This window comes from Rhincodon typus, chromosome 16, assembly GCF_021869965.1.
Source record: "Rhincodon typus isolate 14 chromosome 16, sRhiTyp1.1, whole genome shotgun sequence".
Taxonomy (NCBI): Eukaryota; Metazoa; Chordata; class Chondrichthyes; order Orectolobiformes; family Rhincodontidae; genus Rhincodon; species Rhincodon typus.
This window is the reverse complement of record NC_063347.1, coordinates 30176181-30194884: the sequence shown is the minus strand read 5'-3', so window position 1 is coordinate 30194884 and position 18704 is coordinate 30176181. Positions and strand designations below refer to the sequence as shown.

Below are 18704 nucleotides of genomic sequence, written 5' to 3'. Positions count from 1 at the left end.
GGTAGCTTCATGAGTAATTTAACAGACAGGAACGAAAACTAGACTATGAGCAGAATTAAGTGCATGTAATGGCTTGAAGCAGACTGTACGCCAGCTAATTCGTAAAGCATTTTTGGCCTCACTAGCATGTATGGTTCTTATCCAGCCATTATGGTGGCAAGATTCAAGTCATAGCATGCAATTTTTTTTGTACCTACACTGTGCAAGCGAATGGGATTTTACATTCTGAGGGATATAAACATTACAGCAATACACAAAATAAATCTCACAGGCCACTGATCCCTTTTGCCTAGTGCCATAGTGTCAAGAGTTATCTATTTTCTCTCACCAATGAACATTAGTTCCTGTTCAGTTAATTCCTTTATTCAATATCTAGTTTTGCAAATTAGCTTTTCCTATTGTGGCTGTAAGACATACCACCTCACTTTAAATTTCATAGCTTTTTCCTAAAACTGAATAATTGTACATTTTAATAATCAAAGGAATTAGAATTATTTGCACATGAATCACAGAATGTTCACATGCAAGTACATGAAGCAATTCGGATACACAAACTATATTTTAGCCTTTGCTACAAGGTAGTTATAATATAAAAGTATAGATCGTTACTGCAATAATACAGGGCCTTGGTGAAATTGGAGTTTAGATCCCTTTCCCTAAGGAGGGATATACTTGTCTTGGAGATGGTATAACTAGACTGATTCACTTGACTTATTCCTGGGATGACAGGGATGTTCTCTGAAAAGACAGAGAATCATATCAGCCTATCAGCCTATGTTCTCTGCCATTTAGAAGAATAAGCGGTGACGACATTGAATTGTATAAAATTCTTATTAGGTTTACAGGGCAGATGTTGAGAAGCTGTTTTCATAGTTAGCAATCTAATATTTGGTTGAGGGGTATGGGTTAAGAGTTGACCATTTTGGACAGAGATCCAGGAAACTTTTTTTGACTCAGAGGGCTGTGAATTTCTGAATTCCTTTACTGCACAGGGCTGTGAATGTTCAGTTGTTCCGCATACTCAAGCCTGAGATCAGCAGAAACAAAAAAACAACAATTAATAGTCACATGGATCTCAACAGGTAATGTTTTATTTGACAAACATGGATAGAGTTTTGAAGAAGTAACAGAGTATAGACAAAGGTAACACAGATGTAATTTACCTAGATTTTCAAAAGGCCTTCAATAAAGTTTCACATATTAGACTGATGAATAAGATCACAGAATGTGAAATCTGGGGTCAAGCAGTAGAATGGATTGCTAACTGGCTTCAAGATAGAAAATTAGAAAGTTGAATTAAAAGGGTCATCATCAGAGTGGCACAAGCATCAGCTCTGAGAAGATTGCTGTGCATAACTTAGACTTTGGAATCAAAAAGAGAACTTCAAAATTTGCAAGTGACACCAAATTGCAGGGGTGTGGTAAGAGTGAGGAAGAAAGTGGGACAGAGTCAAGTCTGATGAGGACTGCCACATATAACAAGGAGATATTCACAAACCCAGTAGAAAAATCAAATTATTTGCAACACGATGAAAATAAGGATGTTGCCATATTACTTAGATAATACTGCAAGAATCTAAATGGGATAGAGGATCAAAGGGATCTTGGGAGTACGAAATGCGTAAATCATGAAGAGTTACACAAGTTATCAAGGTCATAATAAAAAAAACAAAGCAAAGCAAAAACTCGGATTCATTTCAAAAGGTATAGAATTGGAAAAAAAGTAAACTAAAATTGTATTGAACCTTGGTCAGACTACACCTACAGCAATGATAATAATCTGGGCACTTTAAAAAAAGTTATGAAGACAATCAGACACAACTGTCTAAGTTAAGAGGTGCTCTACAGAGGATTGAATTGTAGTGATGGTAATGAGGTCAACCAGGTGGACCTCAATATATGAGTTCCCTGATTGGGGCTATTAATCTGGTACGATCATGGAGCCATGGCTGACAGATATAAACAGCAGTGTCCGAGGTTCCGTTCACTCTGTGAGCTGGCTCTGAGAAAGCTGGATCAGTTTCAAGTACTATGCACATGCAAATAAAGGGTGACTTGGTGACGGGATACCAGATTCTGTGGAGTTATTTCAATGGCGACAAGAGTGGGGTCAATGATGTAACCATGCCTACTAGCCGAAGACCAACTGGACTTCAAACAGGCACTACATCTGGCTTTATCATTAGAAAATACAGCACATGGAGCCAATTAGTTACAGGGTATGCCGATGCAAGTGGACACCTTTACCTGGCTGAAGGAGCTTGGGGAACACCACCTGAGTGGAAACAAATGCAAAGCCTCATTCAGAACATATCCTGAACAGAGGGACTGTAGGTCAGCCCACGGCAACACTACAAAACAAAGCCAAGCCTCGGCCAAACAGTTAACATTTTCTTCAGGTTCCAGGCCGGCAAGACATTGTATTTGCTGCCAGTATGTGAACTCAACACAGCAGTAGAGTCCCACTAGACCTAAATGGAGTAAGAGAACTCATACGCCAGTATCCAGGAGAGTGCACACCCTGGACAGTCCACCTACATTTGGTTTGGAACGGTTAAATTGCTTAGCAACAGCTAAATCAGAAGCAATCAAAATGAACGTCCGGTTAAATGGTTATCTGGTTCTAATAGCGGTTGATGCTGGTGTGGCTGTATCAATGACTGCAGAACGAGTCTTTAACAAAATTAGCTCTGAACTCCAACGCTTAAGTTTGTGTAAGGCCTCGACTAGACTGAGAACCTAACTGTGGAACCTTTACAGATTAAGGGTACAACTTCAGTTCTGGTCTCGTCTGAGCAGCAGTTGGTTCAGTTACCACTGATTGTAGTTGAAGGTTTGGGCCCAAGCTTGATGGAGTGGAATTGGTTAAAAGGTTTCACCTTGATTGGCTCAACAGTATTTTGATTAGAAAATAGTTGCATGAGTGAAAGAAGGTTTTCAGGAAGGTTTAGGAACTATCAAACGAGCCACGGCCACCTTGCATGTTGACCAAGAAGCAATTCCATGGTTTTGCAAGGCCCACTCAGTGCCAGTTGCCTTACGTACAAAAGTAGAAGGCTGAAATCTGGAGGCTGGAAAACGAAGGAATCATCAAACCAGTGGAGTTTGCAGAATGGCTGCACCGAATGTGAAGCCCGACTGGTCAGTTTGCCTTTGTGGGTTTTAAACAAGCAGTAAACCGCTTCTAGTGGTTGGATAAATATCCAATCCCTTGCAAAGAGGACTTGTATGCAAAGCTGGCAGGGAGGACTGTCCTTCATGAAGCTGGACATGAGCCAAGTGTACCTGCAAATGCGGTTAGATGAGGATTTCTAGAAGTATGCTACAATTAATACCCATAAGGTTTGTACCAATATACAAGACTGCCATTTGCGGTATCATCAGCCTGTGCCATTTTTCAGTGGACAATGAAGAACATTTTTCAAGGTCTACCCTAGGTCGCAATTTATCTGGATGACCTGCTAATAACATGGAAGAACAACAAAGTGCACTTAGAGAACATGAACATTGTATGTAGCCATTTTTCCACGGCAGACATAAGCCTTAGAAGAGAAAAATGTGTGTTCCAGGCATCCCAACTGACCTACTTGGGCAACAGAGTCAACAAGACCAGGTTAAACCCATTGGAAGATAAAGTGAGGGTGATCAAATGTGCCCCTACTCCCATGTCTGTACCAGAGCTTAGGTCTTTCCCAGGATTGGTGAATTATTATGGAAAGTTCATTCGTAACCCCGATACCCTTGCATCTACTTTTGAGAAAGGGGCAGCCTTGGAACTAGTCTCGTAGCCAAAACACAGACTTTAGGGAAGTGAAGAAACAGCTATCATCTAAGATGTTGGCACACTATGATCCTAAGCGAGATCTGGTGCTGACATGAGATGTTTCTCCATACCGTATCAGGATAGTGATGGCTCACAGATGGCCCAATGGAGAGCAACGCTCAATAGCATATGCTTCCCAGATTTTGGCTGATAGAGTGCAAATACATCCTGATAGAGAAGGAAGGTTTGGCGGTCATCTTCGGTGTGAGAGCTTCATCGATACCCTTATGGACGTCAATTTGTAATAGTAACAGATCACAAACCCTTGCTAGGTCTACTTAAAGATGGCAAAGCCACACCATCCATTTCTTCAGGTCAAATTCTATGGTGGGCTTTCATTCTAAGTGTGTACAATTACAAGTTGGAACACCATCCGGGGGGCCAATGACTGCAGAACCAGTCTTTAATGAAGTTTGCTCTGGACTCCAACCCTAAGTTTGTGTAAGACCTCGACTAGACTGAAAACCTATACTGGGCAACCTTTACAGATTAAGGATACAACTTCAGTTCCGGTCTCGTATGAGAAGCAGCTGGTTAGTTACCACTGATTGTAGTAAAAGGCTCTGGTGGAAGTCTAAAGGGGCGAAATTGGTTAAAAAGATTCATCTTTGATTGGCTCAACACTTTTTTGATTAGAAAATGGCTGCCTGAGTGGAGTTCTAATTAAAAAATCCACAAGTTTATATATTGCTTCAGGTCGAATTCTGTGGTGGGCTTTCATTCTAAGTGCATACAGTTACAAGTTGGAACACCATCTGGGAGGCCACATAGCAAATATGGAGGCCTTGAGCTGCCTCCCACTGGCAGTTACACCACTGGTGGTGGTGCCACTGGAAGGATTTGTTCTGGTTTTAAACTTTCTGGATACCCTTCCAGTCATTACTGACAATATCTAACAGTTGGCACACAAAGATCTGGTCCTAGCAAAACTAAACAGCTGGTGATGGGGGATACAAAACGGTCATCACAACAAGAATTAAAACTTTTCTGGATGTGGCGAGACTAGACTATCACAGAAGATGGCATATTATTATGGGGAGCAAGAGTGATTGTCCTGAGCAAAGGCTGCCAACAGATATTGAACTCTGCCAGGGACATCCAGGGGTTTCCAAAGTGAAGATTTTGGAGAGAAGTTATGTCACATGGCCAGGATTGGATGCAGACATAGCTGAGTGGGTGGGGCAGTACCCAGAGTGGCAACAAGGACAAAAGTTATTGCCAGCAGCTCCCCTACATTCACGGTAATGGCCAGGTAAACCCTGGGCTCAGTTACATGTCAACTATGCTCACACTTTAGAACATAGAACAGTACAGGCCCTTTGGCCCACGATGTTGTGCCGAACTTTTACCCTAATCCTAAGGTCTATCTAACCTCCGCCCTTACCTTATACTATCATCCATATGCCTATCTAATAGCTGCTTAAATGCCCCTAATGAGGCCAACTCCACTACCCTCTCCGGCAATGCATTCCATGTACCGATCACTCGGTGTAAAGAACCTTCCTCTGACGTCTCCCCTATATCTACCTCCACTCACTTTAAAACTATGCCCCCTCGTAATAGCTACCTCCACCCTAGGAAAAAGTCTCTGGCTGTCTACTCTATCTATACCTCTGATCATTCTGTACACCTCTATCAAGTCAGTTTCATGGGTTCAATGTTCTTAGTCATTGTGGATACCCACTCAAAATGATTGGACGTGCATAGAGTTCATCCTCAAACATGGTGACAATGACAGAAAAGCAGAGAGCATCTTTTACATTACCTGGGCTTCTGGAAGTGTTGGTCACAATCAATGGGCCATTATCTACCAGTAGAGAATTTGAGTATTTCCTGAAGTTGAATGACATTCAACGTAAGCATAGTTCCATACCATCCACTGACCAATGGTGTGGTGGAAAGAGTAATCCAAACTTTGATGGCAAGCTTAAAGAAACAGCCTACAACTTCACTTGATACCAAACTGTCCCAGTTCTTGTTTGATTATCAGGCCACCCCTCATGCAACTACAGGATAGCTCCAGCAGTGTTGCTCATGGGGATAAGACTCTGCATCAGGTTAAATCTGATCTTCCTTGACTGTGCAGGGGAGGGTGAAATGGCATCAGGACACAAGATTCCTCTAAGCGAGATAGGGAATGAAGTTTGGTGCCGAACCCATGGAAATGGCCCTGCATTGCTAAGAGGTATGGTCAACCTGAGCTCAGGTCCTGTGAGGTAAAATGTTCAGGTAGGTGAGGTAGTCCTGAACAAGCATGTGGTCCACATAAAGGCTGCAAACTCGCAAATGGGGCAGGAGCAAAACCTACCTGGCCCCTCAGAACAGCCGTACAGACTGTCAGAACCAACGGGCTCTCCCCGTCCATTTCACATCGGAGAGACCTCAGAGTCTGATATGGATGCAGCGATGTCATAGCCTTGATATCTCTACCACCTAAAGAAGTGGATGAATTTCTTCCAAAGCGCTCTGGTCACAAGTGGCAGGTTACGGTCTGGTACAAGTTGCTGGTATCTGAGGCTGAGTCAGAGGAACTGTGAAAAACGCCCCAGGAGAGGCTACTAGCAAAAGAAAAGGCTTATGTCCCCAGACTTAGAGAGGGAGGGATGTAATGATTGTAATGAGGTCAGCCAGGTGGATCTCATAGAATAAGAGTTCCCTGATTGGGGTTGTTAACCTGGTCCAATCAGGGAGCCCTGCTGACAGATATAAACAGGAGTGTAAGAGGTGCTCTTCACTCAGAGCTGGCTGAGAGGAAGCTAGGCATGTCAAGTACTATGCACATGTATATAAAGGATGACTTAATAATGGGATACTGGCCTCTGTGGAGGTATTTCATAATTTTGAAGCCTTCAGTCTGAAAGATTTTGCTACAGTGGATACATGGAGAATTTTTCCAGTTATAACAAAAGAACAAAATTGAAGCCATTAATGTAAAAGATAGTCACCAAGAAATCAAATAGGTAATTCAGAAGAGACTTTTTCTCACTGACAATTAGAAATTGAAGCAAACAAGTAAACATACAAGGGTGAAATCACAAAAGAACAAATAAATGTGTGTACTAGGTGAGAAGGTGAATGCTCAGTGTTGATTTCCTCAAAGCATTTGTTTAGTATAAAGTGGCGCCTGTCGGAATGGGAGATATCTATCTCTGGGCCACAAAGGTCCAGGTATGGATTCTGCATAGTTCAGAGGTGTGAACAGGTTGATTATAAATATCTACAAGAGTCTACAGTGTCTGGAGGAATATGCTGAAAGGGTTAGATCAGCAAAGACAGGATGAGGTTTGAGTAAAGCATAAATGTGTATTGGACAGAATGGTCAGTTTCTGTGCTGCATATCCTATGCAATCGGGGGAAAAGTTCAATTGCTGGGACTCATACCTAGCACAAAGAAGATGGTTGTGGTTGTTGGAGGTCAAACATTATTTAAGAAGGAGGCGCTGCTGAAGGCGGCTCACTGGACCCAAAACCTTAACTCTGATTTCTCTCCACAGACCTGCTGAGCTTTTCCAGCAATTTCTGTTTTTGTTTCTGATTCTCAGCATCTAGTTTTTCCAGTTTTATAAAATTAAAGTTTGCAGATTCTCTTCTATAAAAATTAATGAACTAGACGTTTATTACAAAGCGACAACTGATGACAGTATTACAGTCACCATTTTAGAGGCTAGCTTTCAATTCAGATTTTTATTAATTTAAATTCCACCTGCTGCCTTTGTTGGATTTAAACTCATTCCCAAAGCATTAGCCTGGGCCGCTCAATTACAGCACCAATCCATCACCATCTCCCTAAATCATCTCATCAGGACGTTGCTTCAGGATTTCAATGCAGAAGTCCTCAGGGTAGTGCCCCTTTATGATCCATTTTCAGCTGCTTCATCGATGATGTTCAGTCCATCATAAGGTCATAAGAGGGAATCTCATTGATGATAAATAATGTTCAGGATAATTTGCAATTCCTCAGACTGAAACACTCTTTGTCCATATGCAACAACACCTGGACACCATTCAGTGGTGACCAAAAAACATTTGTGACATAAAAGTGCTAGGCAAGGTAACCATCATCCCATGATACTGAATGGCATTACCATTGGTGGGGGGTGGGGGTGGTTTGGCTGGGTGGTGGTGATGATGGTTGCCACTGACCAGAAACTGAACTGGATCAGCCATACAAACACTGAATACAAGAGCAGGTCAGAGACTAGGAACTGTAGTGAGCAACTCACCTGCTAACTGCTCAAAGCCTGTCCACCATTTTTAAAGCACAAACCAGCAGTATAATGAACACTCTCCACTTGCCTGGATAAGTGCAACATACTAAAAAGTAATCATCAACCGGATAAAAATTGCCCACTTGATCATTACTCATTTACTTTATACATTCTTTCTTCCATTACTGATGCACAGTGGCAGCACTTACAAGATGCACTGTAGCAACTCATCAAGACTGCTTCAATAACAAATTCCAACTGTAACTTCCACTACCTAGAAGGATAAAGGCAGCAGATAGATGGAGACATTACTACCTGAAAATTCTCCTTCAACTCACATTCCATCACTGAGTCAAAATCCTGGAACTCCCAGTTACAACACTGTAACTGCCTCCTACTAACCGTAGCGGTTCAAGCTGACAGCTCATTATCAACTTTTCAAGGGCAGTTAGGGATGGGTAACAAAGCTGGTCCAGACAAAAACACCTACATCCTGTGAATGAATATCAAAAAAAAATCCTGTAACAGAATTTTGGACACCAAAGGAATCAAAGGATGTGGGGATATGACAGAAAATAAATTGTGATTTTATCGAATAGAGTGCCAAGTTTAGAGATATGGATAAGATAACAATTTTGTTGCATGCTTCAATAGGCAAAATTATGTTATCTAGTGTACAGACACTTCAGGGAGTTGGACATGTATTTGAACATCAGCAACCCACCAATCTAATTGGTACTATAATTTGATCCAGTTAGTGGCAAGGGAGCTGAAAGGCGGCAGTGTTCTGTTTGACAACACAGATTTATGGCAACACTGTAGACATAACCCCTCAGTATTTAGACAATGCACATGGCTGACAATCCGCATTGCTCTGACCATTCCTAGATTTTAGGCCAACACTCCCTGCATACAATGCATAATGTCAATTCTTTTTCCTGGCCCATATTTAAGGATGACTATCATGTTAGATATGCAAGCTTTTTGAATGCTGAGTGTACTATCCTGCTTACCTTTCTCCAAAAATGTCAACTACCAGAGATATCGGTGTCCAGCTTATTCAGTTCATTCCATATTGTACTGAGTTCCTGCCCATGTCATGGGCACAGTTGAATGAGTGAGCCATGGCAACAAACCAGCAAAAGACATACATAAAGGGCTGCGCCACTCCCTTAGCTAAATTGTTTCAGTGCATCTATGCCATCTAACTGTTAATGTGCACGGTCAGCCAGAAAAAAAGCTTCCACTCAATTGTTAGCAGAGTGGTGGTTGGATTCAGCAATAGTCCTGGTGCTATCACCTACGCACTGCTGACATATTGGCTGATGCCAGGCAACCCAGCCATCTCCAAAAACTACCTGTGATAAGTCTGAGTGATACTGGGCCTCAACTGACTTCTGTTTTATATACAGAAATATTTTCCATTACTCACAACTATGCCTTTTACCTTCTACATTTGAAATCCTACTGTTCTCAGTTGAGTCCACTGGGGCTTTCAACCTGTCTGCAATTCAAAAAGAAGTTTTGAGACATTAATTTAAAATGTTTTAGTGAATTATTTTGCTAAGAATATATCAGAGAAAAAAAATGCTTGGCTAGTAACCCAAACAGGTCCGTGGTGTGATGTTTTCACTGTTGTTTGAATGGGTAACAGTTCAAGTGGTTTTCACACAGTTAATTTGTTTTCACCTGAAAAACCATGACTTCAGCTGTGACAACTCTTGGGTCTTCCCTAATGTTCCGGATTTCCTCAACAGAGATACAGATTTCAATCAAATTTATTAAAACAAACAGGCCTAATCTTCAATAATTACCAGGAGAAACAAATAAAACTCTAAAAATCATTCAAAATGTTCTATTTATTGTCATTACATTTAAGAGGAAAGAATTGACAGACATTCTGACAAATAAACTAACTTCAGAAAAAAACTACTGGAGTTAAATTCATTCACCAACAACATGCACAAGTTAACCTTTCAGTTAGATAAGTACATATGCCTGTAAAGATGAACTCAACTACATGTTGAAGCAAATGATAATGACCTCTCCCTCCGATAAAAATACATAACAATTCACATATACAGATGCATTTGAATCTTGCGATTGGTGTAAATGCTGTGATCATGATCATGGATATCGTATGTGAATCTCATGAAAACAAAAAAACTAAATAAAATTCATTAGCAGGACATGTAAAATTCTGTAATACGGTGGAGGATTTTCTGAAATGCAACTCAAAAAGCTTTGAATTACAGTGTTTACTCCATGGATAAAACTATTAAAAACTCCTTTAGTTTATGCATTATGGAGAAAGGCATGACTCCTCATGTCGTTTAGCCAGTCATTCACATAATTGCGCACTACGATTACATAAATGAAAAAGCAGCACTTTTATCTTAATGGTGAGAGATTACAGAGATTGGAGATGCAGAGGGATCTGGGTGTTGAAGACCATGAATCACAACAGATTAGTATGTAGGTGAAGCAAGTAATTCGGAAAGCTAATAGAATAGCCAATAGAAGATAACTGTTTATTGCAAAATGAATTGAATACAAAAGTATGGAGGTTATGCTTCAGGAATATCGGGTATAAGGATTACTAGACTGATACATGGAACAGGTGGATTGTCTTTCGAGGAAACATTGGAAAGACTAGGCTTGTGTTTTCAGTTTAGAAGAGTAAGGGACAACTTTGTGTGAAACATGACAGCCTGAGGAGTCTTGACAGGGTGCATGTCGAAAGGATATTTTATCTTGTGGGGAATCTAAAACTGAAGATCACCGTTTCAAAAGCAGGGGTCATGTTTTAAGACACAGATAAGGAGACTTTCTTTCTTGCAGACGGCCATGGGTTTTTGAAACTGTCTTTCTTAAAAACTGGTTAAAGCAGAGTTCTTGAACACTTTCAGACAGAGGTAGATAGATTCTTGCTAAGCAAGGGGATGAAAGGTTATTGGAGGTAGACAGAAATATAGAGAAATCAGATTAGCCATGAACTTGTTGAAAGCAAGCTTAAGGGGCTGATTGGCCTATTTCTGTTCCTAGTTTGTATGTTTCTATCAAATTCGGCCAGATAAACTTGTAACAACCAAAAGCACTGTCATTTGTTTATTTTTTTGGTTATGTGAAGAAGCATTTCAACAGCATCCAGTGAGAACGTGAACTGTGAAAGTTCATCCATGACCAATCATCTTCAACATTCCATATTCAAAATAGATCTGTTCTCTTGAATAACTTAATTCACAAAAGTTAAAAATGCTAATGCCACATAATTAAGAGACGAACTGTCAAAAGACCTAATAGATACTTCCTACATAAAGGTAACGTTTGTCTATTTAAGTGTTTCCCAAATGTGACCCCCATTTCAAGACTCGAAAAACTGCCATCATCCTCATTGAGGACCGAAAGAGCAAGTGCCTCTTAGAGTGGGTGTACGGCTGTTGTAATGTGGATCTGAACTTCATGGCAGCCGTTGCTACCTTAGATCTCACAACCCCAAATATTTAAGCTCATATACCGCTTGGTGTCCTGACTCCCATTTTGGAAAGCCCCAACTTAAAGATACGCATATATGCAGTATATATTTGCATTAGCAGCTTTTAAAGTCAATGCTCACGATGTTAATTGATAGGCAGCTGAGGAGGAAATGTTGTTTCATTTATTGAATGCTTAAAATTATCCATGCATGTTTATGTCAGAGAAGTTTCACTAAAAATACTCTCACCCAGTAAGTTCTAAGCATTTTAGGAAGAATGCATCTCAAACTAAGAAATGCTCAATGGAGGACAAACACATTCTTTGCTCAGGACCAGGCATCCAAGGTAATATTACTAAAACAACAAATATCAAAGACCTCGATGACTGGGGAAGACAAAGTTCATTTGCAGAAATAAACCATTCCAGATATGCAACACCAACATGTACTTCTAGATCAGAGATAAGCAATAGGATGGAGCTGCTCCTACTATGCAACAACACATTGTCAAAAAAGTGAGGAGCTAGAGAAGAAAGCTGCAAAGCAAATTTCAGATAACTCAGGGATTTCAATTAGCCAAATATGAAACGGGAAAGATAAAGGAAAAAAGCAAAGAGCTTCTAAAATATATACATGACAACATTATTAATCAACAGATAGGCCATTCGTTTTGCTTTATGTATGGGACTGGAATCTTTTAACAGTCACTTGGACAATAGTATGTTAATTTAAAGATAGCATTTCTTTACTAAACAGCATAAAAACTGAAAAAACTACGGATGTTGGAAATTAAATATATAAACAGAAATTGCTGGAAAAGCTCAGCAGGTCTGGCAGCATCTGTGAAGAGAAATCAGAGTTAGTGTTTTGGGTTCACTGACTCTTCTTCAGAACTGCAGTTATAAAGAAGGGTCAGTAGACCTGAAATGTTAACTCTGATTTCTCTCCACAGATGCTACCAGACCTGCTGACCTTTTCCAGCAATTTCTATTTGGACTTATTTAAAGCATATTGTATTTAACTAATTTGAATATGTTTTTGATGAGATAACAATGGCAGTGATGTGAGTTATTCAACTGATGTGTACACATGTATTTCCAAAACGTGGGACATAAGACATCTACCCAACAATTTGAAAAATTGTACAGATATGTACTGTCCACAAAAAGCAAGACAAATCAAACCTGGCCAGTTGCTGCCCTATCAGTCTATGCTTACTCATCAGTAAAATGATGAAAGTGGTTGTGGACAATGTGACTGAGAGGCAAGGGCTACTTGCAAAGAAATAACTTGCTCAGTGGCACTCACCTTGGATTCCATCAAGGCCACTCAGCTTATAAACTCATTGTAGCCTTTGCCTAAAAATGGACAGAGGTCAATGCTGGAGATGTTCACCAAAGCATCCTTTGGCTGAGTAGGCTATCAAGGACCCGGAGTAAAACTGGACTCAATGGGAATCAGGCTAAAACTCTATGATGTCTGGAGTCATACTGAGCAGGAAGATGCTGGTGGTTGCTGGAGGTTGTCAACTCAGCACAATGACATCATGTTAGGAATTCTTCAGGGTAGATACTTTCTAATTAACCTGTTCAGAGATGTTGTTGCACACCTTTGAAGCAGGTGGACTTTAACCTGGATGTTCTGGCTCAGAGGTACATCCACTACCACAGTGCCACAACAGCCCTTTTCAACAATCACTGATAATTTCAAAGACTACATTCACTACAACCAGATTTAATCAACTGATTATAAATTCTACCAGTTGCTATGATGAAATTTGAACCCACTAGCTGGGACTCTGGGATACCAGTCTAGTCACACTCCCACTATGCTACCCTCTTCCCCGAATTAATGACCAAGGCCCAACTATCTTCAGTTGCTTCATCAATAACTTTCCCTTCACCAGGAGGTCGGATGTGGGGATGTTCACTGATAATTGCACGCTGTTTAGCACCATTCATAACTCCTGAAGCAGTCACCATACATGTACAGCAAGGCCTGGAAAACATCCAGCCTTGGACTTCTAAGTAACAAGTAACATTCATACCACTCAAGTACCAAGAAATGAACAACTCCAACAAAAGAGAATCTAACCACTGTGCCATGACATTCAATGTAACAACCAACACCTAATTCTCCAGTATCAACATCTTTTGGGTTATCATTGAACACAACTGAACTGGACTGGATTAAGCATAGAGTGTAGCAGCATCAGCAGCTCTGTAACTAGGAATCCTGTGGTGAGTAACTCACTTCCTGTCTCCCTAATTTATGTCCACTATTTGCAAGGCACAAGTCAGGATTTTAATGGAATATTCTTCACATGCCTGAATGGATGCACCTCCAGCAACAGTCAAGAAACTTGACACCACCAAGGACAAAGCATCCCGCTTGACTAGCAACCCACCCACAACCTTCAACATTCAATCCCTTCACTACCAACACAGTGACAGCAGTGTGTACCATCAACAAGATGTACTGCAGTAGCTCACACAGCCTCCTTAGATATGATGGGAACACCACCACCTGCAAGTTCCCCTCCAATCCATACACAATCTTGACATGGTACTATATCTCCATGACTTCATTGTCACTGGTTCAAAATCCTGGAACTCTCAAACAGCACTATAGTTATACCTAAACCCGACAGACTACAGTGGTTCAAGAAGGTAGCTCACTACCACGTTCCCAAGGCAAATATTGACATCCTACGACAGAATATTCAAAAACACAGACTCGCCAACAAAATTGAATCCATGGAATAAAAGGGAAAATGTCAGCATCACTGCTAAGTTGACTAAATACAGGAAACAAGGGACAGAATGATGTAGAAATGATGGGGCTCTCCACCATTGGCTGAACAGCCAGTGAGAACCCCTTGATGCCTCATTTAGAGAAGGCCTGCTGTACCTTGTGACTCTCAGGCCATCCACTGGCAGCAGGATGAGGGGAGATGACAGGAGGAGCAGGAGAATGGCTTTCTGTGCTCTTGTCCTTTTCCAGTTGCTGGGTCCCTCCATCAGGCACTTCGTGTCTTTGAATGAGGGACTGGCCTTGGGAATCAAACATCAGCCTTTGCATGTTGCGCTAGTTTCATGATGAACCCCCAGTGGATTAATACAGCAGCATTAGAACGAGTCCCTTAGTAAGCATTTGGTGTCCATGTAAGGGCCTCAATTGGAAGTGGGACAGGAAGGCCATTCATTTAATCAGGGTGGAGGCAAGTATCTAGCAGTGTTCCCAGATGCCACCTTCTCGCTTGATTAAATATGTTACCCCCCCCCCCAACAAAATTTGCCGCAGAGACTATGTTGAATAGTCTTTTTTACAAACAGTATTGAAGTATACAGTGGGGTTCCCCAAGTACTGGGACTTGGGCTGCTATTTTTCTTGACACATATGAATGGCCTCAAGTTGGCTGCAAATGACAGAATTTCAAATTTTTCAGGTGACACAAACTTGGATGTATTGTTAAATGTAACGATGATAGTGATAGTCTTCAAAAAGAAATATAGGTGAATGGCAGACAAGTGGTAGCTTAATTTCAATGGAATAAAATGTGAAGGGATATATTTTGATAGGAGGAACATGGAGAGGCCAGGATGAGTGTAGAGTCAGAAACCTGATGGTGTGAATGTTACAAATTACTCAGGAACTTCACGTTACTGTGGCAACATGCACTTATATGTGCTGTTGTAGTCTGGAGCTATGAATAGTGATGGTAGAAGCTCTTAAGTTTTGTTCCCACTGCGCAACTTGGATATATGATTGGCTGATGGACAATGGGATTCCCCAGAGATTGTTGTTAAGACCATTGCTTTCCTTCCTGTATGTAAATAACCTTGATGCAAGTGTTAGGAGTTCAATATCAAAGTGTGTAGATGATATTTAGTGAGCATGATAGTAGCAAATTTCTGGAGATCAAAAGTAGAAGGACCTGGGGGTACATATTCACAAATGTTTGTAGTTGGTGCAAGCTAAGAAACTGTGGAAGATACTTGGGCTTTGTAAATAAGGACAGTGAATATGAGAACATAGAAATCATAAAATATAAAAACAAAACATAGAAGATACAGGCAATCTGAACAAAAAACAAAATGCAATAAATGCTTGCAGCACCGACACCTGTGGAGAAAGAAGTGGAGTTAACATTTCAAGTTGACTAATTCTCATTAGAACTGAAAGAAGTTAAGAGCTGGCACAAGTTTGAAGCAAGTGAAAGTAGGAAGGAGGTTGGAAAGCAAAGGGAGGGTCTTGGAAAGGCTGGAAGACAGTTAAGATTAAATGACAAAAGAGTTTATGGCACAGGACAGGGTCTGGGAAAGAGTAGTGCAGAAGTTGCTTATCACGAGGACCTGTACCTTCAGCCACGGGTCAAGGAGGGTGTCCCTCTCAAAGTAATGATCATTTAGAGCAAGATCAGCTCATATTTGAATTGCACAGTCTGAGGATGAATCTTACAAAAACAGGCTACTTCTCACCCAAAATTGCAATTTATAGGGTGTAGTGATTAGAATGAGATCAGCAGGTCGGCCTCTTTGAATATGAATTCCCTGATTGGGGCTGTTAACCTAGTCCAATTGGGGAGTCCTGGCTGACAGATATAAACTGGAGTGTCAGGGATTCTGCTCACTATGAGCTAGCTGGGTCAGGGTCATATACTGTGCACATGTAAACAAAGGGTGACTTGGTGATGGGATACTGGCCTTTGTGGAGTTATTTCAATGGCAACCAGTGAAAATCATGCCACTGAAGAGACTCACTTACAACAATTGTCTTTGATTTGGTGTCAGCATTTCTGACTTCATGCCACTATGCAGGAAGCTTGACTTGTTCGATCCTGCCGAAGACTGGGCCCAGTATGTGGAAAGAAAAAGTGTTATTTTTCCTGGGCAAATGACATTGGAGCAGACAAAAAGCAACACGTAAATCTCCTGACAGCGTGTGGACCTGTATCTTTTTCGGTCATTAGGACCCTCACTTTTCCTGAGGCACCAGATACTAAAACCTTTCAAGAGTTGGTGGATTTAGCTGAGGAATTTTATGACCCCAATCCTCCTTTGAGGCACCATTGGTTTTACTCGACAGTTGGAGAATCATGGGAGCCCATATTGGATTTTTGACGAGGTTAAGACGACTGGCAGATGCATGTGATATCAGTTGAAACCTAAGTGAGATGCTGACAGACCGCTTGGTTATATGGGATCAATGATATCACCATGCAAAAGTGCCTACTAGCTGAAGCCCAACTGGACTTCAAACAGGCACGACAAGTGGCTTTGTTATTAGAAAATGCAGCAAGCGGAACTTATGAGTTACAGGGTGTGCTGACGGACATGGACACCCTCATCAGGCTGTCTGAGCTTGGGGAACACCACTTGAGTGAAAGCAATTGCATGGCCTCGCTCAGGACATCTTGAACAAAGTTACTGTGGGTCAGCCCATGGCAAAACCCCAAAACAAGCCAAGCGTCGGTCAAACGGTTAAAATTTTCTCGAGAATCCAGGCTGGCAGGCCATATTAGTTGCTGCTGGTGTGCAGGCTTGAGACAGCAAAAGAGTCCCACTAGGCCTAAACTAAGTAAGAGAACTCATAGGCCGGTATCCAGGACAGTGCACACCTTGGAAAGTCTACCTACAGCTGGTTTGGAACAGTAAAATTGCTTAGCAACATCCAAATCAGAACCAATCAAAATAAACAGCTGGTTAAATGGTCACCTAGTTCTAATAGAGGTTGATACCGGCACAGCTGTATCAGTCATCATGGAACCAGTCTTTACCAAAATTCACTCTGGACTCCAACCCTTATGTTCGCCTAAGAGCTCGGCCAGGATGAGAACCTCTACTGGGGAACCCCTACAGATTAAGGGTACCACTTCAGGCCCAGACTGTTATAGAAGCAGCTGGATAAGTTACCACTGATTGTAGGAACAGGCCCCAAACTTGATGGGGCAAAATTGGTCGAGAAAGATTCAACTTGATTGACTCAACATTTTTCAATTAGAAAATGGCTGCCAGAATGAAGTCCTAATTAAGTACCCAGGCATTTTTCAAGAAGGTCTGGGGACTATCCATGGAGCCAAGACCACCTTAAATGTTGGCAAAGAAGCAATCCCATGATTCTGCAAGGCCCGCCCAGTGCCATTTGCCTCATGTGCAAAAGTAGAAGGCTGAAATCTGGAGGTTGAAAAGTGAAGGAATCGTCACACCTGTACAATTTGCAGAACGGGCAGCACCGTTTGTACCGATTGTGAAACCTGATAGACTGTTTTCCTTTGTGGGGATTTCAAGCAAATGGTATACCACTTTTTGCAGCTGGATAAATACCCAATCACTTGCACAGAGCACTTGTATGCAAAACTGGTGGGGAGGAGCTGTTCTTCATGAAGCTGGACATGAGCAATGTGTACCTGCAATCATGCTTAGATGAGGATTCCCAGAGGTATGCTACGATGAATATCCACAAGGGCTTGCATCAATATATAAGACTGTCTCTTGGGGTATCATCAGCCTGTGCAGTTTTCCAGCTGATGCTGGAGAACATTTTACAAGGTCTACCCCAGGTCGCCATTTCTCTGGATGACATACAAATAACTTGGAAGACAAATAAAGTGCATTTACAGAACTTGGACATAGTGCTCAAATGTTTCTTCAAAGGTGGTAGTACACCTTAGGAGGGAAAAATGTGTGTTCCAGGCACCCCAAGTGACCTACTTGGGCTACAGAGTCGACGAGACCGAGTTACATCCATGGGAAGATAAAGTGAGGGCAATCAGAGGTGCCCCTGCTCCCACATCTGTAGCAGAGCTTAGGTCTTTCCTCGGATTGGTGAATTTTTACAAGAAGTTCATATGTAACCTGGCCTCCATACTGGCACCTTACATTTGCTATTGAAGAACGGTTGATCTTGCAAATGGTGTCGTAGCCAACATGTAGCCTTTAGGGAAGTAAAAGGGCAGCTATAGGTGTCTAAGGTATTGGCTCACTAAGATCCGAAACGAGATGTGGTGCTGACATGCGATGCCTCCCTTACGCTATCAGTGTAGTGTTGGCTCATCGGTGGCCCAGTGGAGGAGAATGCCAGATAGAATATGCTTCCCAAACTTTGACTGATGCTGAACGAAGATACGCTTAGATAGAGAAGGAAGGTTTGGTGGTCATCTTTGACGTGAGAAAGTTCCACTAGTACCTTTATGGAT

The 18704-nt window shown here is 41.5% G+C and overlaps 1 protein-coding gene across 2 annotated transcripts in view; it reads right to left on the bottom strand.

The window, feature by feature from the left end:
- The window catches only part of slmapa (sarcolemma associated protein a), a 254138-nt gene that overhangs the window by 108143 nt on the left and 127291 nt on the right, over window positions 1-18704 (bottom strand). The window lies entirely within an intron of this gene.